Source organism: Leuciscus leuciscus, assembly GCF_965113295.1.
Source record: "Leuciscus leuciscus genome assembly, chromosome: 11".
Taxonomy (NCBI): domain Eukaryota; kingdom Metazoa; phylum Chordata; class Actinopteri; order Cypriniformes; family Leuciscidae; genus Leuciscus; species Leuciscus leuciscus.
Window position 1 is genome coordinate 21,356,805 of NC_138735.1, and position 19,848 is coordinate 21,376,652.

A 19,848-nucleotide genomic window follows, 5' to 3' on the forward strand; every position below is an offset into this window, starting at 1 on the left:
TGGAAAAATAGGTAAAACGCCTTCGAATTATATCCGATTTAAGAAAGGTCACCCCAGCCTCTGCTGGGGTTTTTCTCAACACTAAATCCTCTATCAAAATGTCATAGTGAGTTAGGGAAAGACAAAGGAGAGTCACAGCATGCAAACTGCACATATATCTAATCCTAACAAAGCCATGAATGGGCCTTCACAAGTCTAATTATACTTGTTTATTTGTTGCCATGCAGAAAGAACTGATGAAAAATCCATCAAAGTGGTATTATCCAAACATCAAGAGCTTCTCTAGCCTCCAAGGACACCGGGAGGCTTAATTCTTTCTTGTTTAAGTCCAAAAAAAGAGAGAGAAAGAATTGCAAAGGGGAGAGGAGTGAGGGGGGGAAAAAACGGTTTTGCATGACCCTTTTTTCACAAAGGCTTTTCCCGACCCTGTCGATGCCCAGAGGTGTAACAGTAGAAGCAGGATATCTCCCCTGTGCCATAACCACATTTAAGGGCCTCATTTTCAATACACAACATATCATTACTGTCGGGTGTGGCAAATCCACATCAGCAAAAAGATGTCTATTTAGCTGTTTTACAAATTACCTTTCTGTTGCTGGCGTTTCACAAAAGAGTCAAACAATTTGAGGAACAAAACAAGTTTTAAGTATGAGAAGTAAAAAAAAAAAAAAAATATTATATTAAAACATCATCACATGACTTGAGTTTTACATTCAAGATTTCTTCAAAAAGACCCTTTAAACGAGGGGAACAAAAAGGACTGCCCGGGTTTATACGACTCCCTCGCCCATTCGAAAACTTTTAACAGGAGAGGCCGGTATCAAAGGGAAACATAATCTACATAGCTAATGTCTTTTCTCAATTCAAAGCAGAGAAGGCTGCAATTTCTCCTCGCTGGCAATCTGGAAACACTCTGGAGTTAATTACGCTTGATTCGAAATGAACCGCACAAACAAAGGCCAGTCTATGTCCAGACTATTATACTGCATTAACCGGCTTTAAGCTTCCTGCGGATCATTCCGAGGCTCTTCCATTACCCTCCCCTACCGTCCCAACACGGAGAGAAAATGCCTGCACACCCCGGATTAATGAAAAGGAGCGTAAAAAGAATGTGTGACGACCTCTCCCGACACAGTGCAAACTTTCAGTCCAAGTCACAGAAAAAAGGGGAGAAGGTAATTAAGTTTGAAAGAAAAGGTCCTCACGACAAACAATGAGGCTGTGTCTCTGGAGGAGCGCAGGGGGGTGAAAAAAATCATTAACATTCTTTTTCAACTGAGAAAAAGAGAAGGAGGGGAAAGGGGAACGTATGCTGGCAGGTTCCCCACTAGTCTTCCTCTTTAGCCTTTTTTTCACCCCACATCTGGTTTCACATCTTCTCTGGTGCCCGTGTCCACGTGACGGCAGATCATCCCTTTAACCCCACCTCTTTCTCTCTTGCTTCAGCTTTGCAAAGTTAACTTTGACAGTTAACTTAGAGAGCATTGCAGAGACAACCATGCACGTTTGCCCACCTGAGACCCATCAGGCGTATTTGCCGTGTGTTTTGCTAAGAGAAATAAGCCACATGCAAATCAGTGCGTTTCCCCTGGTGAGTCTTATAGCTTAATTAGTAAAGCAGATATGCTGTTTTCTCTTTATAGTAATGACACACAAACAAATACAAACATGCACAGGCACTGACAGAGAATATGACTAAATACACACCGACTCACTAGAAAAGAACATTTCTCAAAGGAGGCACTGACTAAAATTAGAGTTGTTTTCTCTGATTCACAGGCTTGATGCGAATTCATCTCGTGATCTTTCTGCTGTCCGCGCAAGCACGAGTGATGAATATGTTTGCTTTCTGCTTTTTTTTTCCCTCTTTGCAGGAGGGAGAAAAAGGTTCAGAGCTTTATCCCTTTGTGTGCGTGTTGTGTGCGAGTGTTTTTCCCCCCAATCTCGACAAGAAAAGCAGAGAATCTAATTGTAGCTTTGTCAGTCCATGTTTAGTAATCACCCTCTTTGTCTAGTTTTTGCAGAGCAGGATTAGAGTTAAAATGATGACTGACTAATCCCTTGATTTCCCTGTGCTAAATAAATATTAATCTACTGGTCAAACATGTTCTTGTGGAGTACAATACATACAATATGAAAGCGCTTACCAGTTACATAAATCGTAGTTTTACGCACATCTGTTTGAAAGCACTGCCCCCTTCCAATACATAAAAATAAATAAAGCAGAATTTTAAAAAAGTCTATCCCGCAATCGAAGTTGACGGAATGAGTGATGGTCACATAATCGTGCTTAAAACAAACCAAATACATGCTATGGCCAACAAACACTTATATTGCAAAGACAGAGGTGAGAACCAAACACACACAAAGTTAAAAACAGGCCACATATTTCACCTCCAAAAAAGAAAAACACATAGGAGGGGGCAAATTCACAGTTTAACAAGCCATTTAAATATATACCATGTTAAGCCTGTTGGACAGGTGTTATATTCCTACGGTCGCCTCTGTTAACTAACTTTAACCTGAAGAATGTTTTGACACGCTATCGCGTGGGCCGGGAGCAGTAAGCAGACGCCATTTGGAACAAGAGCCCGTTTTTCATTCACAGATTCTGACCTTTCTGTGCTGTCATTTTCCCCGAGAAACAATAAAAGTTTAAAGTTCAAGCTGCTCAGTAAAGACGGAGCATCCAGCCTGCCGGTCCTGTAATTATCTAGTATTATAAACATAATCACAGGCCAGGTATCCCTGCATGCATTCCAGAGCCGCTAGCTATGTGCTAACCCGAGTGTTCTTCATGCAGGAATTTCACAAAACATGTCAAACAATCTATTAAAGCATGAATTACTGCTAACTAAGTTCTCCCATACAGGCCTTAATGCCTTTATATGGCAGCACGAGAGATTGTGCTCCAGATCTCTCTAATTTCTGGAGCCAGAGAATTACTAATTAACTTAAGGTTCGGGCCTATATTTAATTAGAGAGCTCTCCAAATGAACTTTAGACCAAAGGCATTTGCTTTTTAAACAAACTCTGTTCTGACAGCTGTTGCGAGTTTACCCTTGTATGCCCACAAAAAAAAAAACATTTATTTTCAGAGCCATCATGGGGTCATTATTTCTTTAAGAAGGAACCGCTTGAAAAGTGTACACTTTAATTGGATTTCAATCCAAACAAACAACTGTCAGATGTAATTAGAATGAGTTGAAATTAGGGCCACAATATTCCATTATCAAATAAACGGAATGTCACGCAAACTACCGATTCAATTTTCAAAGTTAATTTCGACGAATCTTTCAGTCACGTCGCTCCGTCTGCTTCCTACAATCACCAGACAAAATGACGCACATAGTAAAATGATTAATCCTTTTTTTTTGACTCATTAAAAAAAATAAAAAAAATAATGGCATGATATAAGAGAGCAGAAAATTGTTTCTTTCTCAGATGAAAAGGGCAAGAGACCGAAAAAATATCCGTGAGCAGTGCTAATGAAGAGAAACATTAAAAGAGTCTGTGGTTATTGCCACTTATGCCATTTGAAAGCCTATATGGGCCGCTTTGGCCCAGCTGTAACATTATCAGCGCTCTGCAGTGGGGAAGGCCACATTGTGTTATGCTTTTCAGATCGCTAAGGCCTCAACAAGACACTGGGGGTATTTTAAGGTCAACGACAACCTAGAAGAGAAAACAAGCTCTGGATCAGCATAACCGCCAACTAATTAAAGCAAAGAAAACACATTATACCTACAGCTCAGAATGGTAATAGTCAGGGGGAAGAATGATTTGTTTTGCTATCAAATGCCATGCAGTAATAAGCATAAAGCTGCGGTGAGGGAGTGTTTTGAAATGCAAAGCCAAGATGCGAGCACATGAAATGGCACATATACATTTGTTTCAACAAATCTCACAGACTCGCAGGCATTAAATGGAAAATAATCTGTGCTTTCTCAAATATTCTTCTAGCCCCATCCATCGTCAGATTTAACAGCCCTCCGGTTCGCCATTCGTATGCATCGCTTGATCTTCGCAAAGGCCTCTGATTTGATTTTATATGAAACACCCCAAAGGACCTCAATTTTCCTTAATGTTTTTTTCATACACTTTCCATAGGTCTTTTTTATTACACTTTCTTTGATTGCCCATAACTTATATGGTTATGGGCACGCCGGTCACCCTATTGTCTCCATATAAAGCTAAAAGAAATCTTCCAAAAATGAGGACAAGGTGAGGCGGAAAATCGTTGTTTCTTCAAAAGCCCAAAATACAGACGACACCATTATCTTTTTTCTCTCGGCTCAATGTGATACTTTGTTCTTTTCATTTCATGACCACGATTCTCTAACGTGAGCTCCACGAACCGCACATTCAATCTCATTCTAAAAAGACGGTGACCACGCTGGGACTTCGAGCGCCCACACAAAACCAGCCTTCAGTCCGTGCCACTCATCTGGACTGATGGAAAGTCTAACCCCCTTTAAAGCAAATAATTAAAGATGATTCCAGTGCACATGCCAGACCAGAGCGAGACAGGATATGAGAAGTCTAGCATTAACCAAATTCTTCTCCGGGGACTTCTCCTGCTCAGCCCCTGGACAAATGCAAACAGTGGGCCAATGTCATGTCTGGAAAACTGCTCCTTTTCTTCATACACATTAGGGATGTCAATATACATAAATTCCCATAATCAATCATTGTTTAAATTAACGATCAATTAATCGATTAATCATTAACCTCTTAAATCCAAAGCGAGGGGTGCTACCAAGTTATCACGATACTTAACCACTTGCTTAACCAACACAAAATAGGTGTCGCTTTAAAGCTTGGCTTTACAGTGAATATAGGGAATATGACCATCACTTAGCAAGTGCTTTTAAATCTCCTGACATATTAGAAGTGCTCCTTTTCATAGCATGAAAAAATAACTGCTTTACATGAAAATGTGATTTGTAAAATCACTGCACATAACAGATAGACTTGTGTCATATATCGTTGAAAAGGTCTCAACCAGCAAGCATATTTGATTCAGTTAGAGACCAAACTATACCAAGTATTTGTATAAAAAAAATTAAAAAATTACTTCACGAAACATTAGTGAACCATAGTAGATCACATATCTTTATTTAGAGCAGGTGGTCTCGAGCGAGCCCAAAAACAACATAACAAAAAAACATAAGACGATGCTTAGATCACGAAGTGACACGATACGCTGCTTGGCTAAAGCTACAGGACTTCCGGGATCAGAGCGCATCGCGATCATGATGCAGTGTTTTTCAACATCATTTGAGAGTTCAACCGACGGAAACTGGATCTTGAGTGTGGTGGGGTGGGTAAAGTGGGTAGGGACGATGTGTAGAGACCAATCGGACACTGTTTTAGATTGACAGGTCTTGATTTACCATGCACGATAGATTAGGAGAGCATATCTGAAACAGTGCTGGAAGATCAATTCTCAACCAGGATCTTATTACTTGTTGCTTATTCTATACTTTTATCGTGCCGTTTATACAAGTAGATCTTATGTTCAGTAAAATAACTTTGGATCCTTGGTTAATTATGTTTTGAAATAAACGGCTAGCCTACATAATCCATTGCATGGCTTGAAGACATAAATACATTTAGAATATAACTACGGCGCGCTCGCTTAGTTTTTCCTAGTGTGTCTGCGGCACATGTTTTGCTCATGAACCATGCGCCTCAAAACTACGCACTCTCATGATGACCTTGCTTAATGGACCATCAATAAGTTTTAATGATTAAATTATTATTGACAATTAATCGATCGTCAACTAATCGTTAGCATCCCTAATGCACAACACATATACACAAAGGTGGAACAGCCGTGTTAATATCCTCATCATAGGGCCAGATGAACCAACCAGCATGCATATTCATGAGGGCAGGCTCTCATTTATCTGTTTACATAAGGCACAACCGGTCATACATATTCAATTATGGTCTCATCCCTCTCTTGACGACTAATAATGGGCTTGTTATCCAGCTGAGATCGGCAATGAGGGTGCATACGATTTTTGAGTGTACATCTGTCTGAATGAAGCTCACATAAAGTTTTATCTACAGCACATATGGAGGGAGAAACAGCAACAAGACGAGACTGTACGCTCAACCTTTGCCCGTATAACTGTACTTGGACATGAAATAAAGTGCTTCACAATAGCTGTGGCTATATGGCAATCCCTCTGCATGATACTTTGTCAATGAAGAGGTTACCTTTAATGCACACTCGGTTGCTGTTAGCGATGCTGTGCTCTACAGAGACATAAATATTCTCATGAGATTATCTTATTGCATGGTATGAAAAAAGATTTCCAGCATAAAATCTCAACTGCTTTGAAACGTGAGACAGACGTAATGTCAAATGCTAATATGTGTACGTAATATTAAAATCAATTAAAATATTTTTAAATCCTCTAACCTATCCTAAAACTTAAATCCTCACAGAGAAGGTTAGCTTATATTTACACATCACATGGTGAAAAAATATCATATTGAGGTGACCTTTTGACCTTTAGCTGCCAATAGCCTCAGCGACAATGACTACATATGTACTCGAAAACTTGTGATGTCAAAATGCGATTCTCTGGATTTTATACACAATATTTTGTTCATTTCCATAAATGACTGCTTTTTTTCCAAAGAGATGCCTAAATGTTTCTTTAGTTGGATTTCTGTCCCCCCCTATTAATATCCTGTAGAGAAGGCATCACAAAAAACCAAGGAAGGCCTGAGAATATGAAGGGGAAAAATCCCCTTCTCCGATGAGACGCAAGCTGACAGTAAAAGTAATGTAATCCTGACTGGCAAAGGACCAAGAGCAACAAAAACATTTAGATAACTGCGCTCAAAAATGAAAGTTCTCAATGAGGACAAAAATTACATTTCCTCACGATAACACGTCCTTCTCATAACAACCCTTACGATTGTTTGAAATGTCCATGTCCTCATCAGTCAGTGTTCTCACACATCGGGGGGAATGGAGTGCAAGTCGCGGAAGAGGAAGAGACGTTTTTAACATCCAAGCTGTGGAGTAAGGAGAGCACATCTCGAGGGCCGGTGGGGGCGGAAAGGGGGACACAATCCACAGCATACAAGTTTCACTTGGCAACCGGGCCCACATCAACATCTGGTTGAGCTTGTCAGTACACGCCTGATTCAACCAGACACTAAAGCATGACTTGTCTAACTGAGAGCTTTGTTTGAAATGCACAGACGTGAACCGTCATCTATGGTGTATCCTTTTCTTTAGCGCCAGAGTTAAAAAGACTGACATAGCCACCTTTCACAATCGACTCAAAGCTACTTGCTTTTCACCCCTGGAACGGTTGGAATAAGAGACAGAAGAGAATAGAAGAATAATAGTTTTGTTCGTGATAACCTGTGAGCACTTATCCTGGCTACAATTCCTTTCCCTTAATCATTTGCATATGAAAGGACAGCTCTAGTCTATAAAAGGTCAGTGAAAGATGATCAAGGCTTCACAGAACACAACAAAACACAGGGAAAATGTCTCTGGCAACAGCTCGCGTTCATTTAATAGATCGCGATGTCAGTGACGCTGAAATCACGGAAGTGGTGCTCACGTCACACTGGCACCTTCCCCCAAATACAAAAACTAGCGCTAGAATCAGGCCGTCCTCCAAAACGCTTCATCTATAATATATGAATGCTGTGTTAATCGTTTTATTTTTAACACACGCACATGCACACACAAAAATTCACGCTTGGAATATTTTTCTCTGAATATCAAAAGGATTCCAAACATATTCCTTGGGTTCTCATTCCTGTTTATATTGAAGAGTGTAAAAGAACGAAAAGAAATACAAATTAAGTACACACATATCTATCGTACAATCAAAACCTTTTCTGTTTAAATTGAGGACACTGGAGGAAGAAAGAAATCCCATCTCTGCAGAATCCACTCTCTAGCTCTGCTGTTGTGCCTGAACGCTACTGAATAAAGCATACGGGCTGCTATTTACCAGTTGAGAGAGAGACCATTATCATACATATTACTTCACATGATGACAAAATCTGCAGGCATCTTGGGAGGCTTCAGGAATATGAAGCCTGCGCCTGTTGTCTCAAGTCCTCGACAAACATCTTTGGGGACAAGCGGGGCCTGGAAAGAAAGGACGAGAAGGCACCGTTTCCATCTTGCTTTCATCTAAGTCACTCAGTCAACCATTCAGTGCCCTATTCAAAGCCGCTGTGCATTATGCAAAAAAATGCTAATCCTTTTCCGATGCTTTTTACACTTGTACAAACCCTGCATTCCCTTTCCTGAAAAGCAATTATATCAGTTTACATTTCTGTCAAAAAACAGGATTACTTCAGGAGAACTAGCACTGCACAAGGCTTCCCCCAACTATAGCTGAAGGAAACTAGAGATTATCTGAGACAGTATTTTTTTCCGCTCCTTCATTCTCCTCAAAAAAGTGGAGAGGCCTTAAGAATGTGATTTAATTAGCCAAAGGGAAAAGAATAGATCTTTAGTTGCTGTGGAAACTCTTTCTGACCTGACCTTCTCTTTGCAAAAAGCCCCGAACAGAACGAGCCTCAGTCTTGGTCTATTAATCAGAAACAAATTATGAAAGAATGTTGTCGGCCTGAATAATGCTGGCCATTCTGTGGTGAGATCAGCAACAGCCTTCGCTCTCGCTTTCATTGTCTTTCTGTGTGTTTGACAGCCCGACATGACGAATGAGATCAGGAAGACCCCGGATTTGCATATGCAAATACTCACATGAGAGAAACGTGTCTAAACAAGTGTTATCGTGAAGCAGATTAAGTAAGCCGTCGTGCTTTTTGCTGTTTTTTTGGGGGGCCACCCCCATAGTCAGGGCCATTAGTCAGCACAATTAACCCATCTCCATGGCTACTAATGAAATTTCGCCATGGTACGACTTAAATTAGATAGCTGGTTATGCGTTGCCACCGTCCGACTCCAAATCCATTATTTGCCCCAGGAACAATGAGCCGTTTGTGCTCAGATGATCTCCACCAGCTGAACAAACCTCAGAGTTAACAATTTGCATATGTTAATAAAATTAAGTCCTAATTACATGAAACTTGTACATATTCAAATGCACTTTCCCTAGGCGCTATGGAGCTTGAACCCCATCCAAGTGTTTAACCCTTCAGAAAGCCTCTAAGCAGGGGAGGCTCTTTCTGCCTCAGAAATGCCTCGGGGCTGACACTAAAAGGCCCCCCTTAATACATTAAGCCAGCTCCTGACTTCTCAGCTTTCCACCCACTGCTCTGCGGACCGGGGCAAGTACTGCATCCTCCGAACCAAATTCAATTGGGCCCACAACAAAAGCCCTATAGTTCCTCTTAAAACAATGTGAAATGTCTTCTCAATGCTATCTATGAGGAGTGCACATACAAACACACACACACACACTGGAGTTTATTAAATGGTTAATGTGCTTGGGAAACCACAACTACCACTAACAAATGAGAAACTAATAAACAGAGCTAAAATAAATCGTTCTGGTTATAAAATGTAAGTCTTGAGTAGAGACACTTTTAAGATGTATTCAAAAAATGACAGCGGAAAAAAAAAGGACAATATCTTATCACAACGACATTCAGCTTTTGAAATCATAACAGACAGGGAATCTTAAAGGAAACCATACAGTCGCAGCCAGATTAAAAAGGTCTTTGTCCTCCACCATGTACATTTTTTCCTTCTGTGCCGGCGAAATTAAATTGGTCTGTTCAAAGGTTTAAAATGAGACCAAATGAAAAAAAATAAAAATAATTATATCACATATGAAATTCATGCCGCTCCGTGAAGCGTAGCCCAGATGGTGCGAGATGAATAAAAAACAAACACCTAATGATAGACAGCAGAAAGCTCAGAGGACTATTATAATGTCAGGGTTAAAGAAAAAAAAATGTAATCCTGCTTCTTCTGACCAACAATGAATTTCCACAACTGCAATGAAATAAGCCGTGCTCCATGATGCTTTAAATGGTTCATATCACCACATTTGAAAATAGAAACTGTATTTCCCTGTCTATTTCTCGAACAAGGCCTTTACTGATTCTTTTAAAAAAATTATATTGCAGCGTTTTGGGGAGAAACTGATACTAGTGATGATGGTTGGTCATGGGATTTTTAAAGATGGATGCTGTCAAATTTGTGCATATATTGTATGTGTGTGTGTGTGTGTGTGTGTGTGTGTGTGTGTGTGTGTGTGTGTGTGTGTGTGTGTCTGAATGCATGTGTATGCAAACATCAGCGAGTGTGTGTTTAAACGGGGCTTCTCTTTTACAACTATCAATTCTGGGATAACCACGTATTAGCATTCAACCGAACACGCAGTCATCTCTCAGCCTTTTAGCCAAATTGGGTGTCTTAATGTCACAAAGCAGTGGCAGTCAAGCCCTGCGCGTTGCCATAGGAGTTTCGGTACTGAACAGCAGAACGCTGTGATAGGCTTGTAGCAAGCCACTCCGCAGAGGCGGATTTTAAATCATCCAGCCTCTTCTATTAGACTTGAGACTTATTGAGGTAGAAACCATAAAAAATGAAGAAGGGAAATTTAATCCCTGAAATATTGATTTGCACATTAATATCATATAGGCAGTGGGCAATTTGGCTTCATGGAAATGACACATTGTCGACCCTAGGAGAAGCCTCAGCCAATCTTACTGCAGAACATGTCTCAAGAGTTATTAAAGGCTCCTCGCGTTGGCTTCACGATTTTCCGAGCTGCTTCGAATCAATCTGTACACTGTATGAAATTATGTGGACACAAAAACGCAAAACACATCTGAAAATGAATCAAAGCACGCTTATTAGATCCAGATGCCTTGCGTATCTGCAGGTCTCAGAGAAAGCGTTTTTGAAATAAATGTTTTACATCTAACTGTTGTTGTCACACAGCAACAGAACTGTTGAATGAAAAAAACATTTTATTCATTAATATAAATACAAATAATTCAAGCTAAAAATTTAAAAGTTTAATACAAAAAAAGAAAGCACTACCTCTACATGCAAGACATATAAATATGCTTATAATAATAATAATAATAATGTTGTTGTTATTACTGAATTATTACTAAATTAATTTTTTTAAACGATATATAGGCTATATAAAAAAACAATCCAATAAAAAAGATGCACAGATGTCCGGTTCAAATCCAATTTGCAAACAAATCCAGGTATCCATAAATGATTGTATTAATGCAACAAAACAAAAAAAAGCGTACAAATCCTCAATGTCTAATGAAGAAAAATCAAACGCAGCTCAAATAATACACAAACAAGAGGCTTTGCTGCCAATAGTAAAGAGTAAACCCAAAACAACGTGAAAATCCTACAAATACGGCGATCCGGGCAGTGAAAATCTGGTGTTTTAGAGAGCAGAGAGCGCAGACACACAGCGATACACACCGCGGCTCTGTGCTCTGCCTCCCCACTGCCTGTGTTTTTTCTGTGCTCTCAATGGAAGCGATCGATGCCCTTGTCACTGTCGCGTTCCAATCGGAGCCAAGACTCTGTCTCACACTCACCATCAACCCAAAAGCAAAGCGCTCACACACACGCCACGGTCTTCAATGCCAATGTTAACGTTTTTCCACAAAAAAACGAAAACTCTGAACTTTAAGAATCTACCGACCTTACTATAAACTCGGGGACAATTATCTCAGGAAAACGTAAAGGGAATGAAGGGAGAAGAAAAGGAAACTTACGGGCAAGACAGAAGACAGAAGTAGTTTAAACACGGAATGGGCTTTCTGGTGAAAATAGGAATGCTTTCGGTCCTTTTTACTCCGTTTTTTTACGTCTGCCACAGACACGAAGGAGTCCGGGATATTGCAGAAGAGACCCTCGGCTGCTGTTAGAGTTCAATCCCTCCTATCGTTTACCATCAACCGGAGGGACTGTTTTATACGTTGCAGGTAACAGAAATGTACGAAGAAGCATCTTTTAGCTATCAGAGGTGAACTGTGCCGCTTTTGAGTTTATCTCAAGATGCATGACTGAAAACACCGGTCCGGAGCGCCTTGCGACGTCGTGTCAAAACGTAGCCTTCGCGTTTCTTACTACTACAGGATATATTTGCCCGTAACGACACGTTGCCTTTTCGAACAGATGTTATTAAAAATGTACGACTTATGTTGTTTGAGATATACGATTGATAATATGGTCAAATGTAAGGAAGCCCTGCTGTTTAGCGTTTGCTGTGACGAGGCGAGTCCAACTCCTGAGGCGAACACAACAGCCGCGAGCGTCCAAATCTGTCCACTTTTACTCTGTATCAGCGAATAACGCTATCAAATAGAGCTAAACATAACATTTATAACGGTTTGCTTGCAAAAGAAACGAAAAGGAGTCGGAAAAGGTGTATGGTAGATACGGTAGGGCAACATCTCCTGACAGTTCGGCAAAACGACTGTTTTATAAACTGAGAGAAAAATATTTAGGCTGACATTTGTCGAAATTATATCACATAAAGCCGTAATCCGACAGCGGAATAGCGCATATTCGGCAAGACTAGTCGCGAAAGAAAATCAATACTCGACCTAAATTTAACACCAACTACTCAATAAAAGTTGAAGGGAAAAAAAACTTACTTTCTTCCCCCGCGGTTCCCTCCGCTTCTTCTCTTGATATTTGCTTTTTCTGAAAAAAATCACATCCAATGGTACCGCAAGTAGGTAACAAAAAAGGATAAAAAAGAAAAAAATGTAACAGTAATCCTCCAACTTTATTGGAAAAAACGTAAATACTACAGTAAGAGTCGATCCTTTGGGTCCGGTTGTGTAAAAGATGTGTCGACGACTGCCTAGCAGTTTCGGTTGTGGAGGGGTAAGGGAAAGGAGGTAAGGAAATGAAAATCCGATATGTCTTTATTCTGCTAATTATTATCGTTTTAGCCCTGTTTAAAAAAATGGCTGATTAAGTTGAGTGCGCATGTCTTTGTGTGTCTATTCTCGATATGCACTCTGGGAATGAGAGAGAGAGGGGGAGTGAGCGCGCGAGGGAGGGAGAGAGAGAGCGCGCGAGGCAGAAAGAGAGAGACGTAATTAGTGAGGTGATCAACAGTCTCCACATTGCAAATGACGCGCTGTTTCAACTTGGAGAGCCGAAGGGCTGTACGAGCCAGATTCCTAAAATGATCTAATAGGGGGGAAATCTGTTTTCGGTGGGCAAGACGTCCTGTAACGGCCTGGAATATTTGGTGGGACAATAGGACATGATTCTTTTTTTTTTCTTTTTTTTTGTCATACCTGTGATCAAAGCCGTATATTTTAAAAATAAAATAAAAATAAAATAAATGTAGAAATATTAAAGACATGGCACTCTTAAAATGTTAGTCTGCTGTTATTAAAAAAAATATGGCAATTTTAGATTTTGTTTTTAATGCAGTCGGCCTAAATATCATGTGTAGCAGCAATGCTTCCTCAATATTTTTTAATTTTTCGAGAGATAGAAATAATTAATCTCCCCTTACACTTCGATGCATTGACATTTACAGATTTTAATCGGCAGACATGCATTTGGACACTATTGTTGCAATAACATCTGTCTTCAATGTATGGAATAGTTTAAAGTGTAAATCCAAATATTTCAAAATGTGATGTTAAAAAATGACTTAAGAACAACACAATTGAAATTGACATTTTTTTATTTAGCTACAGTAGCCTAGGCTATTTAGTCTTCAAAGAAAGAATGACATGCAATGTAAATAAATGAAGAAAAAAAACATAACATGAATACTGTATCGCTGATTAAGGATCCGCTTGACACGTAAAATGAAGGCTACAATAACTGATCAGATTAAATGGACACATCGCCCCAGTTGTAGCCTATAGGCTATAATGACTTTCAGTTATTATAGGCTATTGTATTGTAAGAGAACGTGCAGCATGCGAATATTATTTTGCTTTTATAAAAGATATTAAGGCACTTGATGACACCTATAGCCTACTGTATAGCATTTGGTTAGCAAACAAAACATACGAAACGGTAAATTCGATAGCCTTTAAATTTGCTGAATATTTATCAGTAAGACAGTGTTCAAAATAAATCTTCAAAGTAGGCTACTTGGCAGTAAATGGGCCTCGGAACTAAAGCTCACAGTAGCCTGTAAAAGAGCCTTTATGGCTTATGAACTTTACATCCTTTTATTTGACTCATCAGGCGTTTAGTTCATATTCATCCTCGCATAGGCTACTAAATGCTCCGATTGATTAGCTAGTTTGGATCTCCTAAAATGTCGCCATTGAAAGAAGACCCTACAAGATGTTAATCGTGAAGAAAATCAAAAGATCGGCTCTCCTTTATGAAAAAATCGAAGGGGTTGAATTGAGCGAGGCTCTGTTTCCGGAACGCACGATAAGGATGCTATACCCAATACCAGAGCTGTGTTTGCAGTAAAACACGAGCCCTTGGATTGGCATGTCTACTGTGGGTCTGTGGATGGGCGAGAGGTGGTCAACAGAGGCGTTACTTCTTCACCCCTGATCCACTGTTTCTAGTCCTCGGGGGACTCGTGCCTGCCAGACCCAAGTGGTGTTTCGGCAGGATGAACGAGAGAGAACAGAAACAAGCCCGAGACGAGCTTGCAATAGGACACGGAGAGCTTCAGATTTTTCCTTCATTTAAACGCAAAGCAAATGCGGCGGAGTAAAGGTTATTTATTTGCCACTGACGACTGTATTTCTGCTGCTCATCGCGGAGGACTTTAAAACTATTGATTTAAAGGTCTCACCTCTTATGCAAGTATACTTTGACGGATACATTTAGCGTTTTTATAAAGAGTTTGCTGTCTTTTGAACTGTTTTAGGCTGTAAAAAGTGGAAGCTGCGTGGCTGACAGTGCTTTAGCACTTTCAAATATGCTCGTGTCCACCCTCGTACTTTCTGCTCTTCTTTCTCTCAGGCTATCTGACGAAATCGCTTTATTAGCGTATTATTTCATCTTAAATTAATTAAAGATTGGCATTTTGTTGCAGTATGTTTTTGTGATGTAGGCTACAAGTAGCCTAGTGAGATTTTTCTTTTATTTATTTTTTGTTGTTTGGTAAAAGCTAGCGTGTAATGTAGCCTACAATGACTAGCATTTATCATCGGTGATTAGCCTATTTGTTTATTTCTTATTTCAATGTATTTTCTTCATTTTCAGCTATATGGATATGCAAACAATATCAAAAGCTTTGTTCGCTTTTTATGACATTCTGAAATGCTGTCTATGAGACGTATCAAAAACTGCATGAATATTGATTTAAGTGAAATGTCAATAAAGCAATCATCATACCATTCGCGACCTGTGATTTCTTATAATTGTCTTTCTTAAATGTACGATGTCTAACAATGACTCCAGGGTTTCTTTTTCTGTTCTTTAGTCGTAGGCTACTGAAGGAGTGAATGTTTGTCCTGCCCCACAAACGAAAGGTTTGTCCAAACCGCCTGGCGCCCTCTGGGGTCTGAGAGGTCAGGTTTTGACAGTAACTGACCCTTTGTAGCCGCATAAAGCACTGTCCAAAATGCTTCGCTAACAGAGAATTAAGTTCCTTCAAAAATGTTCAATTCTCTCTCTCACACACACTTCAAGAAAGTTTTCACTATTTGTGGAAGACGGGAAAATCTCCGTGCAATAGGCTATGACAAAAGTAGCCAAACATGCGTTATCATAACGAAAATATCTAACTGATTAGCTATAAAATCACTTTTCATGACATTATATTTGGCAAAGTCGACATGGCAAAGTATTCACAAAACTGATCACACTGAGTAAACAACAACAACAAAGCCACAAAAGTAACCAATTAATAACTACCACAACAAAAATGTATAAAATCCAAAAGATATTTGATTTCCCCAAAAAAACAAATCGTTTCAAAACTGTCCCACAGTGGAATCTCTCAGTTTTCTCATAAAAACAAAATGCTTAACATCCACCACAAATAAAAAAAGAAAAAAATCTCCGCCATCTGTATACGATCAGCTCTCTTTTCTCTTTTAAAAATGAAATTTACACTAAACCGACATATTTCACGTGCAGTCTGTTTAAAACATTATAGCCTATTCCTTTTAGTATTATATATTCCCATCTCTTGTTTATAAACGCCAGCAAAAATAAAATAAATCGCTTGTACCTTTGGTATAAAAGGGCATCCCGGTGTCCTCTGTCTCTCTGATGCTCCGCTTATAGCATATGGAAACTCTTTTGAAAATGCCTAGATTTGGCACATTGTCATTGAAAAGAGCGGCGCGCGGTGATGCTGGAACACAAAATGGGAAATAAGTTGGGGATTGGGTGCAGCCTCCCTCAATGCGGACTTATCTAACTTTAATTTCATATACCGCAACGACATGTCATTCAGAATGATTTGAACAATTAGAACGTTCTTGCTACTTTCGAACCGAATAAGAAGTGCACCGCACAATGCTTTCGTGCATTCGTATAGGATTTATTTATTATTATGTTTTTTTTATTAATTTGCTTTTGTGTTTAATACAAACAAATACAAGATTGCGTGAACAATCTGTGAACAACGTCGTGGCAAAATCAGTTCCAACGTAAAATCGAGATTCACAAATGCTTGTTTGTAAAACACTGGACTTTCGATCAATGTATTGGGACATTTCGATCGATTATATAAACGAAAATCCATATACGACATGAGACTGGTATCAGACACGACTTTCACCTTTCATGAGAAAACAAAATGAAGTAGCAGAGAGCAGTGAGGGCATTAATAAGCGATGGAATTATATTTATTATATATTAGAAAAAAACACTTTACATAAACAGAACAATGACATTTGCTAACAATGCAATGTGTATTGCAAATAAAAGGCTTAAGTGTTAAAAAAAAATAATTGTAATATTTTCGCATTATATTTCAGTATTAAATAAAGATATCAAATAATTAATTGATTTACAGGCTGCAGTACTGAAACTACAGAGTTTTAATGACATCCATCAATATGATAATTCTATGTTTTAATGTGGTAAATTCACACGAGCTCCCAGCTGCTGCATGCGTCCCGGGATCACGGATGAGGGAGGCGGCCAGGCACGCGGTGCCATTCTGTTTATTTGATAAAGAAAATCAATGAGAGTGACTGTGGACTATTTAGCGAGACGTTTGAGAGGGGAAAATGGTTGTTTGAAAAGTGACTTCAGTTGGCTGGTCGATCTCATCGGGAAATGTACACTAAACTACACTCTCAGAGACACACTTGGTCCTCTCTTTGAGTCCATTCACCCCCACTGCCCCCTCCCACTTGGCCCTTTGCTCCTCATGGTGCGGAGGTTTTCATTGTTGATCCCTCTTTAATAGACAAACGGGCAGGAGTTGCATCTCCGGCCATCTATCCTAAAGCCAGAGACTCTCCATCTGCTGAATGTATAGCCGCCTGTTTTGCTTATTAATTAACTAAATAATTTGAATAAGTATATAATTTTAGGTGTAAAACAAACAAATAAATAATTGACAATGTAACTGATCATTTAAAATGTCTTATTGTTTAGCAATTATTATTGTTGATTATTATTATTATTATTCACATTTATTTAAATCTAAGTATTTTGCTATTATTTTGTTTTAAACTGAGGATTGCTAATAAAGATGACAGAGCATGCAAAATCATTGCAATCAATGAAACAATCAATAATCGGCTAATTAACTGTAAGTACAAATGAGCCTGCTGTTTGTAGCTGAAAAGATACCGAGACCCTCCTATTACATGAGTTTAAGCCCCCATGACCAGAACACCTACTGAGTGGGCTGCACTTAAACACACACTAAAACCAGAATCATTCAGAACACATATCAGTTCAAGCCATCGCCCCTGTTCAGGAGAGTGTATATTTCACTGGGTTATGGCTAATGCTCTAAAGCAGAGAAGAAACTGTGCTTTTCTTCCTATGAACTTTATTAAATTATTTGTCTTTTTGTGTGCTAGATAATTGCATTTCCAGCTTTGCCTGTTCAAATGAGTCTTTAACATGGCTAGATGTTTTCTTCTGCCTCTCCCGGGGGGTTAGAAGCTGCCCTCTCCCCCCATACGTAGTGGTGCATTCTATTTAGCGGATTACCTGGTTACCATTGGTCAGCACAGGAAAGGCAAGAGAGCAAAACCATGGCAACATGACAGATTCTAAACCCATCAGCCAAACTGGATGATAACAGTCAACTTGGTCAAGCGGCTTGGATTTTGCCTATAAGAAACAGGGAAAACTCGCTATCTATCGTTTCATTATAGAATAGTGTGTACATTGCGCGTGGGATTATATGTGTGAATAAAATATTACTGACTACACTTTTATCAGTTACTGTACATTTTGGGGAATGAACATGATGTAAAATGACTTTTACTCCTTGCATTTTTAAACAAAATACAAAATGATGTCGTCAAGAGGCACAAAATAAATTGAAATAATTAAAGCATCAAGCCGCACGCAACAATTATTGATATTTGTATGTGATATTTTCATCTTGGGGAAAGATCAGAGAATGTGTGTATTAAATATTTTGTGTGGATCTACATAATTAATCTGTAAACACAGCATTCTTAAATGAATTACATTCCAATTAGCCAAACAAATTAACTAATCGGTCAAAACACTGACTCATTTGAATAGTCAGACACAACTGAATCCAATGTTTTTGATTGTTGTGTAACATCCATATCACACCCTCAAATTAAACGCACTCAGTCAAAAACAAAATGTCAGGACGCATCACACATTAGAGCGAAATGGCTCTTTTCACAATTTTTTTTGTATTCTCATATAAATATACCAAAGATTAACATCAAATTATTTAGCAAGAGGAGAGCGATTCAAACGCATTTAAAAAATAATAAAACAAAAACAGGTCAGTGAAAATATTGCATATGTGCATATGTCTAAGTGTCAGATAAACTGATTAGCCTGACAGATTGCTTATTGATTACAATAATCAGTTAGGTTTGCTGATTGACTTATGACCTATAATATCTTATTTACCAGGCCTGAAGCTTGTCCCATCAGAAAAAAAACTCATCCAAAACATCAAATAACCAAATTATTTGTATGTTTATATATTTCCTGGTAAATCTTTGCTATGTAAGGTAGTTATGGCAGGATCGTGTGTAGCGGTGCTGGTTTGTGGACAGTCAGCTGGCGGCTCTGAATCCCACAGACGAGAATCTCAGGCTTTTTCACATTTAAAATGCACCCGTGGGCCAGACAGCTGAGAACGATTCCTTGGTGTCTCAGAAAAAGGCTGGAGTCTGTTTGCACTGATATTTCACTAGTGGCAGCACTAAGGACACTTGGAAAAAGGGGTGGAGGGGGGTTAATAAAATCTGCGTGTCTCCTCTTCACGCTGGAGGTGTATGAAGGTGATTGTGGATTGGTTAAAGGGAGTCGATGGATTGTCATGCATAAGGTAAGCGCCCGTCCGTGAGCTTTGTTTGAAAGCGCTGATGTTGAGGAGGTGCTGACAGCCCATCGCTGGGGTTTCTAAAGCGAGCAATTTCTGTGCTTTGATTTCTTCCTATGATATGTCAGATGCACAAAACACATTGTGCGATTTGAATTCATTTGCGATATGTCTCTCCTGCCAGTGCTGTCTTTCATGCGCATGTTTTTAGAATAATTTTTCTTGCAACGCATTTATTAGCCGAGTTGCACCTAGCTTGTAGAGTGAATGAGAGTTGTAAGTTAAGCGATAAAATTACTAAATTATAAAATAATTCATCTTTTTGAACAGTTCCCTATTTATGTCAAAAAATATCGGAAGTAAAATATATATTTTAAGTACATTAATGCACTGAATAACAGAAAAGACATTTAAATAGCGAGTGTCGGTTTTGTAT

The 19,848-nt window shown here is 39.1% G+C and overlaps 1 protein-coding gene and 1 long non-coding RNA gene across 3 annotated transcripts in view; one reads left to right on the plus strand and one right to left on the minus strand.

Annotated features, from left to right (window-relative positions):
* The window catches only part of zfhx4 (zinc finger homeobox 4), a 73,364-nt gene extending 60,146 nt beyond the window's left edge, over window positions 1-13,218 (minus strand). For both annotated transcript variants that reach the window (XM_082184573.1, XM_082184572.1), the window contains exon 1: window positions 12,607-13,218. The gene's annotated coding sequence lies outside the window, so the exon portion shown is untranslated. The remainder of the gene's footprint in view (window positions 1-12,606) is intronic.
* LOC309509781 overlaps window positions 1-19,848 on the plus strand; it is a 667,378-nt gene that overhangs the window by 495,729 nt on the left and 151,801 nt on the right. The gene's annotated exons all lie outside the window — the stretch shown is intronic.